The sequence below is a fragment of the Entelurus aequoreus genome, linkage group LG26 (assembly GCF_033978785.1).
Source record: "Entelurus aequoreus isolate RoL-2023_Sb linkage group LG26, RoL_Eaeq_v1.1, whole genome shotgun sequence".
NCBI lineage: Eukaryota > Metazoa > Chordata > Actinopteri > Syngnathiformes > Syngnathidae > Entelurus > Entelurus aequoreus.
Window position 1 is genome coordinate 16,587,402 of NC_084756.1, and position 16,608 is coordinate 16,604,009.

The window sequence follows — 16,608 nt, forward strand, 5'->3', positions numbered from 1 at the left end:
CACCTTCCAGTACAAAATAGTCGGCATCACCCATGTTAGTATTTCATTCATTTGTAAACAAATGGCATACTGGTCACTTTCTGTGACCAGTATGTTTCTAACTCCTGTTATTTGTTGGAGACTAAATTTCAGAGTCTGAAAGGACAGTGTTGTATGTGGGAGACAGGTGGTGTCGCAGACCACCTCCTCTGTTCAGAGATGGTTTTTCCACCATAACACAGATGGCTTACCTCACTCCTCTTTCGTACCATCCGTCCTCCCTGTTTTAACCATTCCTAAAAGACTCTGCAATTTAGCCTCCAAAGAATAACAGGAGTTAGAAAAATTCTGGTCACCTTATGTGACCAGAATGCCCAGGCACACCCTTCTAGTTGTGGAGTATAAATATTAGGGTTTTGGCACCAGCCACTAGACTAGATCTGACCAATATAAGTCTAAGACTAGATCTTACCAGTCTAATTCTAAGACTAAGATTTGACCAATCTAAGTCTAAGACCAGATCGGACCAATCTAAGTGTAAAATTAGGTCTGACCAATCTAAGTCTAAGACTAGATCTGACCAATCTAAGTCTAAGACTTGATCTGACAATATAAGTCTAAGACTAGATCTGACCAATCTAAGTCTAAGACTAGATCTGACCAATCTAAGTATATGAGCATGAACTGATGAAGCCTACTCGGATGAGAGGCAAAACGTCTTCCAAGACAAACTAAACAGTCCAGCTGCGATCGATTGAATGCCCTGAGATGACAATGACCTTGATGAATGAGAACACTGTCCTCTGTATGTGTCTATGTGTTTGTGTCTGTGTGTGTCTGTGTGAGAGTGGGTGTGGTTTGGGCGTAGGCTTGACTCCAGCTATCAGCCTAGCACGGCTGATCCCAGTTCCCTAATCAACTCACCTGCCTGCCATCAACTCATCACCCGCAGCCTATATATGTTTGGACTTCATTTGGCGCCATTGCCAGATTGTTCAGTTTTAAACGTGGTAACGCTTCTGGACAGTTTCCCTAGAATTCTAGCATTTTTTATGATCTTGCTGATCCGATGTTTTTGTGTTTTTTGCTTACCCAAGCTCCCTCCTTTCCCTCTTGGTTTTTCAATAAAAAACCCTTGGACTTTGATTCTGCCTGTCATTTCTGCATTTGGGTCCACCAGTTATACCCATCGGGACAGAGAACATTCATAGACAAAGTCCACAATTCTTTGCCTGGCCATTAGTAAAGATTCTGATTGTATTTCTGAACATAACATAGATTATTTAAATTGCAAATATTGGTGAAAAATAAAGTCGGTAATCAGTGGAGCAGGGAGGTGGAAAATCTGCATAACATTTATTCATTTTTCAAAATAAAAACAAAACAAATTGTGTCTGGATTTTTCCGTATGTCTTGGAAAAATTGACAAATAATCTTTGGAGTCTTTGAAGTGTGACAAACAAGGTCCTTGCCTACCTGCTTCCATCCATCCAAAGGCACAAGCAATCAACAGACTTATAACTTGCACTTACTAAGTGATATATCGGCATGGTACCTTCCACATTTGAATTGATACCAATACTTAGTGGTACCAATTTCCAGTATATTTGTGTGTGTTAAAATGTATTAGTAAATGTTCATTGTTTACATCTGCGGTCCCCTCCAAGGTTTCAACTCAACCCATTGTGCCCAATGGGTTGAGTTTTTTCTTGCCCTGATGTGGGATCTGAGCTGAGGATGTCGTTGTGGCTTGTACAGCCCTTAGAGACACTTGTGATTAAGGGCTATATGAATCAACTTTGATTGATTGATACCAAGTCTCGGTGTCTGTAATGCTGCGTGAGGTATAGGCTACAGGTCTGCCTTCCTGCAGGCACGGTGCACCGACATGTGCCCCTTCAAAGTGTCAAAAGCACTGTGCTGCCCATGCCACGACCACTCAGTGTCTTTGTGTTTAAGTGGTGCACTGATCTCACTGTATTTGGGGATACTTTTCCCAAGGTAATTGACCATACCAAGAAATCTCTGCAGGGCTTGGACCTCTGTAGGCACAGGTATTTGCCTATATCTTTAGTTTTAGATGGGTCTGCTTTTAAACAATGAGCTGTGAAAATGTAGGACCAACTTAACTGACCTGGTTGAGCCTGAACTCTCTGGCTGTGTTGACTAAGTTGCCAGGTTAGCATCATGCTCGTCAATGTCTTTGCCTTTAATGTGAATGTTGTCCACAATGATTGCACATTAGTAGCCAGCGAAGATCTGCTCCACAGAACGTTAAAAAAAAAGCCCTGGCAAAGCTGATTCCAAATGGCCTCCGCATGAAGCAATAACGACCAAAACATATGCTGAAAGTTGTTAGCATTGAGGATTTGTGATCCAGGGAGATTTCCCAGAATAAGTTATTTGTATGGAGAACTGACAAAACTGTGGCATTAGTCATTTGTGATGCCACTGTGCGCATTAGATGATGCAGTCTTTTCAGAGCTGTGTGTAGGTCCTTAGGATGGATGCGGTTCCTGTTTACCTTTTTGTTGATATCAGAAGATACTCAGTCTGTGAGCTCCGAGATCGATGTGCTGGCACATAATTCTTGCATTCTGTCTAGTTAAATTTCGACTTGGTCTTTCACTGTGACAGGAATTCGGTGTGCGGGTCGAACTACAGGTCTCATCTCCGGGTCAAGAGTCATTGAATATGTGACAGGTACCGTATTTTTCAGAGTATAAGTCGTTACGGAGTATAAGTCGCACCGGCCGAAAATGCATAATAAAGAAGGAAAAAAACATATATAAGTCGCATTTTTTGAGGAAATTTATTTGATAAAACCTAACACCAAAAATAGACATTTGAAAGGCAATTTAAAATAAATAAAGAATAGTGAACAACAGGCTGAATAAGTGTACGTTATATGACGCATAAATAACCAACTGAGAACGTGCCTGGTATGTTAACGTAACATATTATGGTAAGAGTCATTCAAATAACTATAACATATAGAACATGCTATATGTTTATCAAACAATCTGTCACTCCTAATCGCTAAATCCCATGAAATCTTATACGTCTAGTCTCTTACGTGAATGAGCTAAATAATATTATTTGATATTTTACGGTAATGTGTTAATAATTTGAGCAACGTTCCCTCTAAGGTGCGCGCCTGTGCAATTGTGCACTGCTCAAGCGTCCTCTGCGCACGGCAAATCTATGCCACGCACAAAATCAAATAAAAAAATAAGCGCATAACAATTTTCGACACACGGACACGACAGAGAAAACAGTTTTCGTCATCATTGTTCAAATATTGTAACGTCTGTCGAGACGCTTTGAGGACATGAATTCCATCCATCACTTTACTGAGCAAAACTCTTTATTGTCAGCCATAAACACATCACCAAAACATTAATAAAAAAAATGTTATGTAGCAAAAGCGGTCATTTTCTGCAGTACAAACCAGACCAAAAGCAACTTTGTTATACCAACAGCAGCCGCTCGCTCTTTCTCACTTGCGCCAACACATGCACATATGGCACTTAGCCAGTGATGCGTTTACAGCCACACAAAAAGTCGGACAACTCCAACACCACACATTAAGTGTCATTCCAGGTCGTTACACTATGATTTACCAATCAAATGTGTGCTTATTTTAATGTCATTTATTAGGAATCTTAATTTATAAATATTAATCATGAAATGCTGTTTGTATATTAAATAAATACTAATAAAAATATATTTTTTACAAACAGGAAGTTGCAGGAATGTACACATGATCCCCTGCTTACATCTCATTGTGCAACATGTGAATGTTTTAATGGGAACTAAATGCAATGTCTGAAAGGGGTACACATTATTTCCAAAGCAGGACCTCCACCCAGACAAACAATACAAGTACACAGTTCATAAATAAATAATGATAAATGGGTTATACTTGTATAGCGCTTTTCTACCTTCAAAGTACTCAAAGCGCTTTGACAGTATTTCCACATTCACCCATTCACACACACATTCACACACTGATGGCAGGAGCTGCCATGCAAGGCACTAACCAGCACCCATCAGGAGCAAGGGTGAAGTGTCTTGCTCAAGGACACAACGGACATGACTAGGATGGTAGAAGGTGGGGATTGAACCCCAGTAACCAGTAACCCTCCGATTGCTGGCACGGCCACTCTACCAACCTCGCCACGCCATCCCCACATGAAAAACAACATTTTTTGTTATTGTCATTGTAAGTGGGCCTAAACACTTATATTAGAAAAGGAAATGACTGCTGTCATTTGATTATAATAATAAGAGAATGTTGTCTGTCTGTCTGTGTTGGCCCTGCGATGAGGTGGGGACTTGTCCAGGGTGTACACCGCCTTCCGCCCGAATGCAGCTGAGATAGGCTCCAGCGACCCCGAAAGGGACAAGCGGTAGAAAATGGATAAATGGATGGAGATTGAACTTGTTATTTAGTCAGGTTTGGGACAGGTGTGCTGCTGGTGTAGCCACAGTGTGCATGTCTGATGTTGCTCACATGGGCTCCACTGAATGCTCAGGGAGTTTTTGCGTTTGCTCACACACATGGAAAAATTAGAGGGAACATTGCTCCTGAGTATAAGTTGCATAAGTGCCAAACTATGAAAAAAACTGCGACTTATAGTGCGAAAAATACGGTAGATTTCCGAGCTCATCTGTGAAAAGGTCATTACATTCACTTTTGATTTGCTGAGTGAACAGTGGCGCTACTCACTTGGTGGACTTCTTTGCTGAGAGATAAGAGATACAAGTCCCATCCATAATAAAGCATTAAGACCAGGGGTCCCCAAACTTTTTGACTCGGGGGCCGCATTGGGTTAAAAAAAATTGGCCGGGGGCCAGGCTGTATATATATATATATATATATATATATATATATATATATATATATATATATATATATATATATATATATATACATTGTTTTTATAATCCGTTTTGTCATTTAACATACACTACCGTTCAAAAGTTTGGGGTCACATTGAAATGTCCTTATTTTTGAAGGAAAAGCACTGTACTTTTCAATGAAAATAACTTTAAACTAGCCTTAACTTTAAATAAATACACTCTATACATTGCTAATGTGGTAAATGACTATTCTAGCTGCAAATGTCTGGTTTTTGGTGCAATATCTACATAGGTGTATAGAGGCCCATTTCCAGCAACTATCACTCCAGTGTTGTAATGGTACAATGTGTTTGCTCATTGGCTCAGAAGGCTAATTGATGATTAGAAAACCCTTGTGCAATCATGTTCACACATCTGAAAACAGTTTAGCTCGTTACAAAAGCTACAAAACTGACCTTCCTTTGAGCAGATTGACTTTCTGGAGCATCACATTAGTGGGGTCAATTAAACGCTCAAAATGGCCAGAAAAAGAGAACTTTTATCTAAAACTCAACAGTCTATTCTTGTTCTTAGAAATGAAGGCTATTCCACAAAATTTTTTGGATGACCCCAAACTTTTGAACGGTAGTGTAAATTAACATTGATGTTCATCAACATTTAACATTGTCACGTTATCGATGGGAAAATTAATTTTTAGACAATATGATTTGCCTGAGCGGCTAGGAGACACCAAGAGTAACAAGCGGTAGAAAATGGATTAGAAAGGAAAGATTAAAAAAAAAATTTAAAAAACAACAACTTTTTTTTTAACTTGGGACTTCCTGTGGGCCAGATTTTGGATGCTGGGTGGCCGGATCCGGCCCGCGGGCCGTAGTTTGGGTACCCCTGATTAAGACCAAGCAATGGAAGTACATTTGGCCCCTAGAGGACAGCATTGGCCAACAAATCCCAGAGTCTGAATCTTACTACCACCATATGCAACAAGGTTAGTAGGCTCACTGCATGGCTGTATTTGTTCTTTTCTTTTCCCTATTTCCAAAGTCTTTGCTGAGAGGACTTTGCACGGGTGTCATCTTTTATTTCAACTGTGTCATTAATCTGTAAGCTAATGAAAGTCTCTTCTTCTTCCTGTGTTTGTGCGCAAGCTGAATCTACTATTAAGTCCAGTGTTACTATTTACATGGTAGGTTTCAATGTCACTCGCCTCTTTTCCCATAACCACTTGGTTTAGTGTCTTTCTTAGTATTTGCCTGACAAATTGCAGTTTGGATTTGCCGAAGTGATTAATTTGTTTGCATGCATTGCATTGTTGGCCAAACGCTGGGTCTTTATTCCTGTTTGCCAAGTGATTGCCACCACAATTACTACAGTCATTGATCAGCTGCAATGTGATTGGTTTACAGTTAAACCCCACATCTGCGGTCCCCTCCATGGTTTCTCGTTGTTCCCATGAACCCATGTATGAGCATGATGTGGGATCTGAGCCGAGGATTTCGTTGTGGCTTCTACAGCCCTTTGAGACATTTGTGATTAAGGGCTATATAAGTAAACTTTGATTGATGGACGCTCAATAAAATTCTGTTTAGGGCCCCAATTTAGCCAGGAGCGACCCCGCCTATACTTTGAGTGTCTAGAAAAGCGCTATATAAATCTAATCCATTATTATTATTATTATCATTGTTATTACTGTATATCATGTCTAGTTTTACAGTGCAGTCATATTTTCCATGGTAGTCTACTGATAACCGCAGCAACCATTTAGATTTTTTTACAGAGTAGGATAGAAACAGTTTTAAGAAATCATTTCTGTAAACAAAAAAACTACACTGTAAAACTTCACATACTATCCTCTAAAATACTGTATACCTACAGTAAGATGCTGTATACTTACTGTATGCATACTGTAAAATAATGTATGCATGCCGTAAGATACTGTAAGATACTGATATATGTCAAAGTCTTCCATACATTGTTTTAAAACTATAACCTCTGTACAGTTATTTATTACTTGCATGTTCTCATCGAGCTTATCGCCATACTTCAACTCAACACGCTGAACTGATAGAGAACAATATAACTGGCATACAGTAGATGGTAGAATTAAGAGTATTTGAGAAGAATGCGCAATTTCTGACAGAGAATGCGTCATCGCGTGGTAAACATTAACATTGGAGATTATACGTTTTATGAGCGTATATGGGGCAGATAAGATGAAAGATGGCATTTCAATAAATACCAAACTGTTTCATGTCGCACAAGACCTCTGAAAACAATATTATCAAAAAAATGACTGTAATCACTCATTCACGCTGTCATGATGCAACTTCGACGCATTATCTTCATGTACTTCAACATTTTCTTGATAGCATGATGTGTTTTTTTACACACAAACACACACACACACACACACACACACACACACACACACACACACACACACACACACAGTGTAGAAATAAAGATGCCAGCCCTCAACCAAAGCTGCTCGAGTGGAATTTATTTCGGAATAAAATACACACAGTCATGATATCCATACTCTAAACAAATATTTAACTTGACGAAACAAATATTAAAGTTGACTAATCAAATATTCAAACTAACTAAACAAATATTACATTTGACAAAACAAATATTCAACTTGACTAAACAAATATTAAATTTGGCTAATCAAATATTCAACTTGATTAAATAAATATTAAATTTGACTGAAATGTTAAATTTGACTAAATAAATATTCAACTTGACTAAACAAATACTACATTTGACTAAAGAGATATTCAATTAACCAAACCAATATTACATTTGCTGAATAAATAGTAAATTTGACTAAAGAAATAATCAATTTGACTAAACAAATATTACATTTGAGTAAAAAAATATTCAACTTGACCAAAAATATTACATTTGACTAAACAAATGAACAACTTGACTCAAGGAATATTCAACTTTATTATATAAATATTACATTTGACTAATCAAATACTTAACTAAAAAATATTCAACTTGACTCAAGAAATACTCAACTTGATTAGACAAATATTACATTTGACTAATCAAATACTTAACTAAAAAAATATTAAACTTGACAAAACAAATATTAAATGTGATTAAACCAAACAAATATTAAACTTGACTAACACATAATAAATGTGACTAATAAAATATTCAACTTGACTAAACAAATATAAAATTGGACTAATCAAATATTCAACTTGACTAAACAAATATTACATTTGACAAATCAAATATTCAACTTGACTAAACAAATATTACATTTGACTAATCAAATATTCAACTTGACTAAACAAATATTACATTTGTAATATGACACATGACATTCATTTTTAATACTGTGCTTAACTAGCTTTTTTATCTCATGTTGTACTTTTCTTTTGTATAATGTTTGGTAATGTATGCATTCTTTGTATTTTTATTTTGTATGCTCCTATATGAACCCCAAGAAGACTAGCGGTCGCCTTGGCGTCAGCTAATGGGGATCCATTCAATAAACAATAAACATTTGACTAATCAAATAATCAACTTGACTAAACAAATATTAAATTTGATTAAACCAAACAAATATTCAACTTGACTAACACATACTACATTTGACTAATCAAATATTCAACTAGACGAAACAAATATTACATTTGACTAATCAAATATTTAACTTGTTTGAACAATTATTAACAACAATTATTAAATTTAACCAAATCCATTTTCTACTTGACCAATCAAATATTCAACTTGACAAAACAGATATTCAACTTGACTGAATAAATAGCAAATTTAAAGGCCTACTGAAATGAAATTTTCTTATTTAAACGGGGATAGCAGATCCATTCTATGTGTCATACTTGATCATTTCGCGATATTGCCATATTTTTGCTGAAAGGATTTAGTAGAGAACATTGACGATAAAGTTCGCAACTTTTGGTCGTTGATAAAAAAAAGCCTTGCCTGTACCGGAAGTAGCGTGACGTCACAAGTTGAAAGGCTCCTCACATTTCCCCATTGTTTACACCAGCAGCGAGAGCGATTCGGACCGAGAAAGCGACGATTACCCCATTAATTTGAGCGAGGATGAAAGATTCGTGGATGAGGAACGTGAGAGTGAAGGACTAGAGTGCAGTGCAGGATGTATCTTTTTTCGCTCTGACCGTAACTTAGGTACAAGCTGGCTCATTGGATTCCACACTTTCTCCTTTTTCTATTGTGGATCACGGATTTGTATTTTAAACCACCTCGGATACTATATCCTCTTGAAAATGAGAGTCGAGAACGCGAAATGGACATTCACAGTGACTTTTATCTCCACGACAATACATCAGCGAAGCACTTTAGCTACGGAGCTAACGTGATAGCATCGTGCTTAAATGCAGATAGAAACAAAAGAAATAAGCCCCTGACTGGAAGGATAGACAGAAGATCAACAATACTACCAAACTCTGGACCTGTAACCACACGGTTAATGCTGTACCGCCTGGCGAAGCCTAGAAATGCTGTTGCTAACGACGCCATTAAAGCTAACTTAGCTACGGGACCTCGACAGAGCTATGCTAAAAACATTAGCTCTCCACCTACGCCAGCTCTCATCTGCTCAGCAACACCCGTGCTCACCTGCGTTGCAGCGATCGACGGCGCGACGAAGGACTTCACCAGATCATCGATGCGGTCGGCGGCTAGCGTCGGATAGCGCGTCTGCTATCCAACTCAAAGTCCTCCTGGTTGTGTTGCTGCAGCCAGCCGCTAATACACCGATCCCACCTACAGCTTTCTTTGCAGTCTTCATTGTTCATTAAACAAATTGCAAAAGATTCACCAACACACATGTCCAGAATACAGTGGAATTTTGCGATGAAAACCGAGCTTTTTGTATTGGATACAATGTGTCCGAATACTTCCGTTTCAACCATTGACGTCACGCGCATACGTCATCATACATAGACGTTTTCAACCGGAAGGTTAGCGGGAAATTTTAAATTGCACTTTATAAGTTAACCCGGCCGTATTGGCATGTGTTGCAATGTTAAGATTTCATCATTGATATATAAACTATCAGACTGCGTGGTCGGTAGTAGTGGGTTTCAGTAGGCCTTTAACTAAATAAATATTCTTCTTGACTAATCAAATATTCAACTTGACAAAACAGATGTTCAACTTGACTGAATGAATAACAAATGTAACTAAATAAATATTCTTCTTGACTAATCAAATATTCAACTTGACAAAACAGATGTTCAACTTGACTGAATGAATAACAAATTTAACTAAATAAATATTCTTCTTGACTAATCAAATATTCAACTTGAAAAAAGAAACATTGAACTTGATAGACCAAATGTCACAGTGAGTGTTTTGTGATTATTTTACTGTGTTTAGTGTTTATTTCTGTTTCAGCACTCCTTCAGTCCTTAGTTCTTTCCACTTCCTGTGCGCCTCCTTGCTCGTCACAGCCAGTGTGGAGCGCTGATTGGCACACCTGCCTCAGTTTGGTGAATAGGACACGGACTTGTTTACAATCACCATCGGAGTGCTTTATATGCCAGCGACGGTGCTGGTGCATTAACTGTTAACTAATAGTATTGCCATTTCTTGTGCACAAGTGTGTGCACGGTTTTGATCTACCTGCTCTTACTGCGCTAACGTTGATTCAATTACTGTTTTTCCTGCGAGCCCTCTCCTGTCTTTACATCATGGGCTCACAACTACTGCAGCAATGCGAGTTCCTGACAACAAATATTCAACATGACTAAAAAAAATACTGCAATTTGACCAAACAAATATTACATTTGATTAATTAAATATTCTTCATTTGGAGGAAGATGCTGTTTGTCAAGAACCAGGATATAACTAGGTATGTGTTGTCAGCCAACTGAGCAAGTTCTCGATGTTTGGGGCGGGATGTTATCACGGGTTCTGCGGTCTGCTCCTGTGCACCACACTCATAGGCCGCAGTGGAAGCCATACCCCATTTGTGCATCGTTGAGCGTAAGAGGCCGACGCCAGTTTGAAAGCGGTTCAGCCTGACCCAAGCGGGACAGCGAAAGCATATTCCCGATGTTGATGTGCTGACCTCTGGGATGAAAGCATAGAGTCTGGAAGAGTTTTCTTGCCACTCCACATCCAATTTGTAATCCGCCCAGTTTGCTATTGTGGTAAATTATACCGTATACAATTTTCTTATATGATTGTGAAGTAGCATGTGTTTGTATTTTGTCACAGAATCATTTAGAACAGGGGTCACCAACCTTTTTGAAACCAAGAGCTACTTCTTGGGTACTGATTAATGCGAAGGGCTACCAGTTTGATATACACTTAAATAAATTGCCAGAAATAGCCAATTAGCTCAATTTACCTTTAACTCTATGTTATTATTAATAATTAATGATAATTATCTTTGTGGAAACACTGATCATCTTAATGATTTCTCACAATAAATATATATAGAAACAGATAAATATCAATATGCAACACTTTATTTTTATATTTTCTCTAAGTGCACATTTTTCAAATTGAACATTTTCAAATGATCACTTCTAAGACAGTCTTGTGAAATCACAATATCCGATTTTAACTAGCTAGCCACTAACATTTTTTAACAAATCATGAATTACTTTGCACCAAAAATTTTAAAAGAAATTCATAAGACTTTGAAATAAGATTTAAATTTGATTCTACAGATTTTCTAGATTTGCCAGAATATTTTTTTTGAATTTTAATCATAATAAGTTTGAAGAAATATTTCACAAATATTCTTCGTCGAAAAAACAGAAGCTAAAATGAAGAATAAAATTAAAATATATTTATTATTTTTTACAATAAAAAAAATAAATTTACTTGAACATTGATTTGAATTGTCAGGAAAGAAGAGGAAGGAATTTAAAAGGTAAAAAGGTATATGTGTTTAAAAATCCTGAAATCATTTTTAAGGTTGTATTTTTTCTCTAAAATTGTCTTTCTGAAAGTTATAAGAAGCAAAGTAAAAAAATAAATGAATTTATTTAAACAAGTGAAGACCAAGTCTTTAAAATATTTTCTTGGATTTTCAAATTCTATTTGAGTTTTGTCTCTCTTAGAATTAAAAATGTCGAGCAAAGCGAGACCAGCTTGTTAGTAAATAAATACAATTTAAAAAATAGAGGCAGCTCACTGGTAAGTGCTGCTATTTGAGCTATTTTTAGAACAGGCCAGCGGGCAACTCATCTGGTCCTTACGGGCGACCTGTTGCCCGCGGGCACCGCGTTGGTGACCCCTGATTTAGAGGATTATTCTATGAAGCTCAAAATTGCACATGTCCATCACAAACTCTCCAGAGAGTCGGGGCTTTTGCCCTCAGGACATTAAGGAACTTAAGGGATAGCAGCAGTTGGATTTTAGGAGGAAGTGTAAACACAATAACGACATCTGTTTGGAAGCCCCCACCGGTAGGAGTAGAGATCAGGGTTCGGAGGTCACCCGACTCAAACTGATCAGAGGATAAATGTCAGGGAAAGATTGACTGGCCAGACTAACCAGCTCCAAGGCGAGAACTACAAAGAGCAAGGGTCTTCGTGTAAAAGGTATTTAAGGACAGTGGTCAGAGAAGACAGCAGAAGTGTAAACCGACCCACTCTTTCTCCTGGAAACTGCAGTTCCGGTCTGAGGCTCGCTGAAACAAATAAATCTTTTTGTTCGACGATTCCTCGTTGGCGTCTTCTTGGCGCATCACGCATCACACAGTAACTCTGTCCTGGGAGAGTGGCACGACCATCAAGTATACAACACTCCATTGGTGCTTGACTGGTTAAGGTTGTTTAGCAATTCAAGTGCAAAGAGGGGACAAAATGGGTGTCTCAATTTAAGCTGCCGATGTCCTCTAAGAACAGGAGTCAGAAGCCGGTCACGCAGAAGATTACACAGTGTGGCCCTCTTACGACAAAGCTCAGATGGTTGGATACCTGCTAATACAAACAGATTGTCCATTGGTGTGGGACGCAGGCATCCAGTCACTAAGCGCAACGCATCGTTTATTGGTTTATCTTTGAGACATGTGTGAGCACTACAACACCCAGCAGTTGTGCAGTACTCAAGGGTAGCTATGTCCAACCAGTCACCTCAGAAGCCCAACGTGTGTTGTTAGGTCTGTGCGCAGTGACTCCAGGTGTCGGCGAAACGTGAGTGCCCTGTCCAACTTAATGCAGAGGTATGTTGGTTTGGCAGAGTATGTCCGTCAACAGTGATGTTAGGCGCACGTTGTGCCTCCCTATTGTAAAGAGCCTACTCAGTGGCCTAGTGGTTGGAGTGTCCGCCCTGAGATCGTTAGGTTGTGAGTTCAAACCCCGGCCGACTCATACCAAAGACTATAAAAATGGGACCCATTACCTCTCTGCTTGGCACTTACCATCAAGGGTCGGAATTGGGGGTTAAATCACCAAAAATTATTCCCGAGCGCGGCCACCACTGCTGCCCACTGTTCCCCTCACCTCCCAGGGGGTGAACAAGGGTGATGGGTCAAATGCAGAGGACCAATTTCACCACACCTAGTGTGTGTGTGACAATCATTGGTACTTTAACTTAGATGGAAGGCTGCTGTGACTGTTTTGGTTACACTGGGCCTCGGCTTCCATTTCTGGAGGTAAGTAGATAAAGTGGCCATGCCCTGGGCAAGATATCTCTCTAATGCCTGCCAGTTTCTTGCAAAATGCATGACTGGCAAGTCATCCGCATGTGCACATTTTTTGGCAGGTCGTGTTTGTAGATGTTGAACCAGGACTGATCCCTGTGGGATGCCATTTCTCAGGCGTCGCAACCTGCTTTTAGGGGGTCATCACCGCTGGTGAGGGTAAAACTGCTGAAGTGAATTATTAACTGATATTATGTTCTACATATTGTGAATGTTTCAACTGGGAGAAAGCGAACCACCAGGTTTGAGTAAATAATGTTTGAGCCCATAATAAATTTAGGAGCCTTAGTTGGATATTTGCATGTGGACTAGAATTAGCTCTCTCACGAAAAGAAGCAATAAAACCAGACTTCGGAATGCAAAAGCGATAGCTCTAGAGATCCCATGCTTATCTTAATGTCAACGTACAAGTTATGGCATACATCTGTTGTCTTCCCAGTCACTTACACACGAACATCTCCTTACATGGTCAGGTTGTACTATCCTGATTTAACACACACCCAGACAGAGAAATAAGGAATACAAGACTGTGGTTGGGCTCCTCCAAGTTAGGAGTCCTTCATTTTTGACCTCAGCTCCTCCAGGTACTGCAGACCTGTATAATGATCCAGCCGCGCTGTCGTGTCGGGGTCGCCCATGCAACCTCGAGAGGGACCAGCAGTAGAAAATGGACGGAATCAAATACTCAACTTGACTCAACAAATAATCAAACTTGACAAAGTAAATATTACATTCAAAAAAACAAAACTAATGTTAAATTTAAATAAACAAATATTGACTAAAAAGGTGCTGAATCTGGGGTTTGCCCTGTTATGTAGAATGATTGTCTTATCGCAAATATGTTGCTTGGTGATATTAAATTACTTATTTTTATGATGTCTAATCAGTGAGTGTTATATTATGATATAGATGACCAATGCATCCTCTTTTGTGATATCTGACAGACACACAAAACAAATATTCAGCTTGACTAAGCAAAATTATGATTTTATATATATATATATATATATATATATATATATATATATATATATATATATATATATATATATATATATATATATATATATATATATATATATATATACCCACATATACACTTTATTGCCAAAAGTATTTGGCCAGCTATGCAAACGATGAGAATCAGGTGTCCTAATCACTTGGCCCGGCCGCAGGTGTATAAAATCAAGCACTTAGGCATGGAAACTGTTTCTACAAACATTTGTGAAAGAATGGGCCGCTCTCAGTGATTTCCAGCGTGGAACTGTCATAGAATGCCACATGTGCAACAAATCCAGTCGTGAAATTTCCTCGCTCCTAAATATTCCAAAGTCAACTGTCTGCTCAACAGCAACTCAGCCACCAAGTGGTAGGCCACGTAAACTGACAGAGAGGGGTCAGCGGATGCAGAAGCGCATAGTGCAAAGACTTTCTGCACAGTCAGTTGCTCCAGAGCTCCAAACTCTATGTGACCTTCCAAGTAGCCCACGTACAGTACGCAGAGAGCTTCATGAAATGGGTTTTCATGGCCGAACAGCTGCATCTAAGCCATACATCACCAAGTCCAATGCAAAGCGTCGGATGCAGTGGTGTAAAGCACGTCGCCACTGGACTCTAGAGCAGTGGAGACGTGTTCTCTGGAGTGATGAATCACGCTTTTCCATCTGGCAATCTGATGGACGAGTCTGGGTTTGGAGGTTGCCAGAAGGACGGTACATTTCGGACTGCATTGTGCCGAGTGTGAAATTTGGTGGAAAAAAAATTATGGTGTGGGGTGGTTTTTCAGGAGTTGGGCTTGGCCCCGTAGTTCCAGTGAAAAGAACTTTAAATGCTCCAGTTTAGCAAAACATTTTGAGCAATTCCATGCTCCCAACCTTGTGGGAACAGTTTGGAGCGGGCCCCTTCCTCGTCATGGATTACAGAGTCTGGTGTGGATGAACTTGACTGACCTGCACAGAGTCCTGACCTGAACCTGATAGAACACCTTTGGGATGAATTAGAACGGAGACTGAGAGCCAGGCCTTCTCGACCAACATCAGTGTGTGACCTCATCAATGTGCTTTTGGAAGAATGGTTGAAAATTCCTATAAACAAATTCCAACCTTGTGGACAGCCTTCCCAGAAGAGTTGGAGCTGTAATAGCTGCAAAAGGTGGACGCACATCATATTGAACCCTATGGGTTAGGAATGGGATGGCACTTCAAGTTCATATGTGAGTCAAGGCAGGTGGCCAAATAATTTTGGCAATATAGTGTATATATGTATACCCACATATACTATATATATATATATATATATATATATATATATGTATGTATATATATATATATATATATATATATATATATATATATATATATATATATATATATATATATATATATACTAATAAATCATATTCGGTACTATACCGCCTCTGAAAAGTACCGGTCCACTGTAATGATACCAAGTACAGGAGCGTATCTAGTCGATACTACTACGATTACGTCGATATTTTTTGGCATCACGGCATCTTCTTTCGTCTTTTTTTTAATGCATATTATGTTTATAAACTCAGGAAATATGTCCCTGGACACATGAGGACTTTGAATATGACCAATCCTGTAACGACTTTGTATCAGATTGATACCCAAATGTGTGGTATCATCCAAAATTAATGTAAAGTATCAAACAATAGAAGAATAAGTGATTATTACATTTTAACAGAAGTGTGGATAGAACATGTTAAAAGAGAAAGTAAGCAGATATTAACAGTAAATGAACAAGTATATTAATAATTCATTTTCTACCACTCGTCTTTAATAGTTTTGACAAAATAATAGAATGATAAATGACACAATATGTTACTGCATATGTCAGCAGCTAAGTTAGGAGCCATTGTTTGCTTACTTACTACTAAAATACAAGTTGTGTAGTATGTTCACTATTTTTTGTTTAAGGACACAATTGCAATAAGAAATATATGTTTAATGTACATTAAGATTTTTTGTTCAAATAAAGCCAATAATAAAAATTTTAGTGGTCCCCTTTATTTAGAAAAGTACCGAAAAGTATCGAAATAATTTTAGTACCGGTACCAAAATATTGGTATCGGGACA

At 38.5% G+C, this 16,608-nt stretch overlaps 1 protein-coding gene across 1 annotated transcript in view; it reads left to right on the top strand.

Annotated features, from left to right (window-relative positions):
* The first annotated feature begins 5,728 nt into the window (after window positions 1–5,728).
* Window positions 5,729–16,608, top strand: part of LOC133643452 (acidic mammalian chitinase-like) — a 35,415-nt gene continuing 24,535 nt past the window's right edge. The window contains exon 1 of the mRNA XM_062038044.1: window positions 5,729–5,830. The gene's annotated coding sequence lies outside the window, so the exon portion shown is untranslated. The remainder of the gene's footprint in view (window positions 5,831–16,608) is intronic.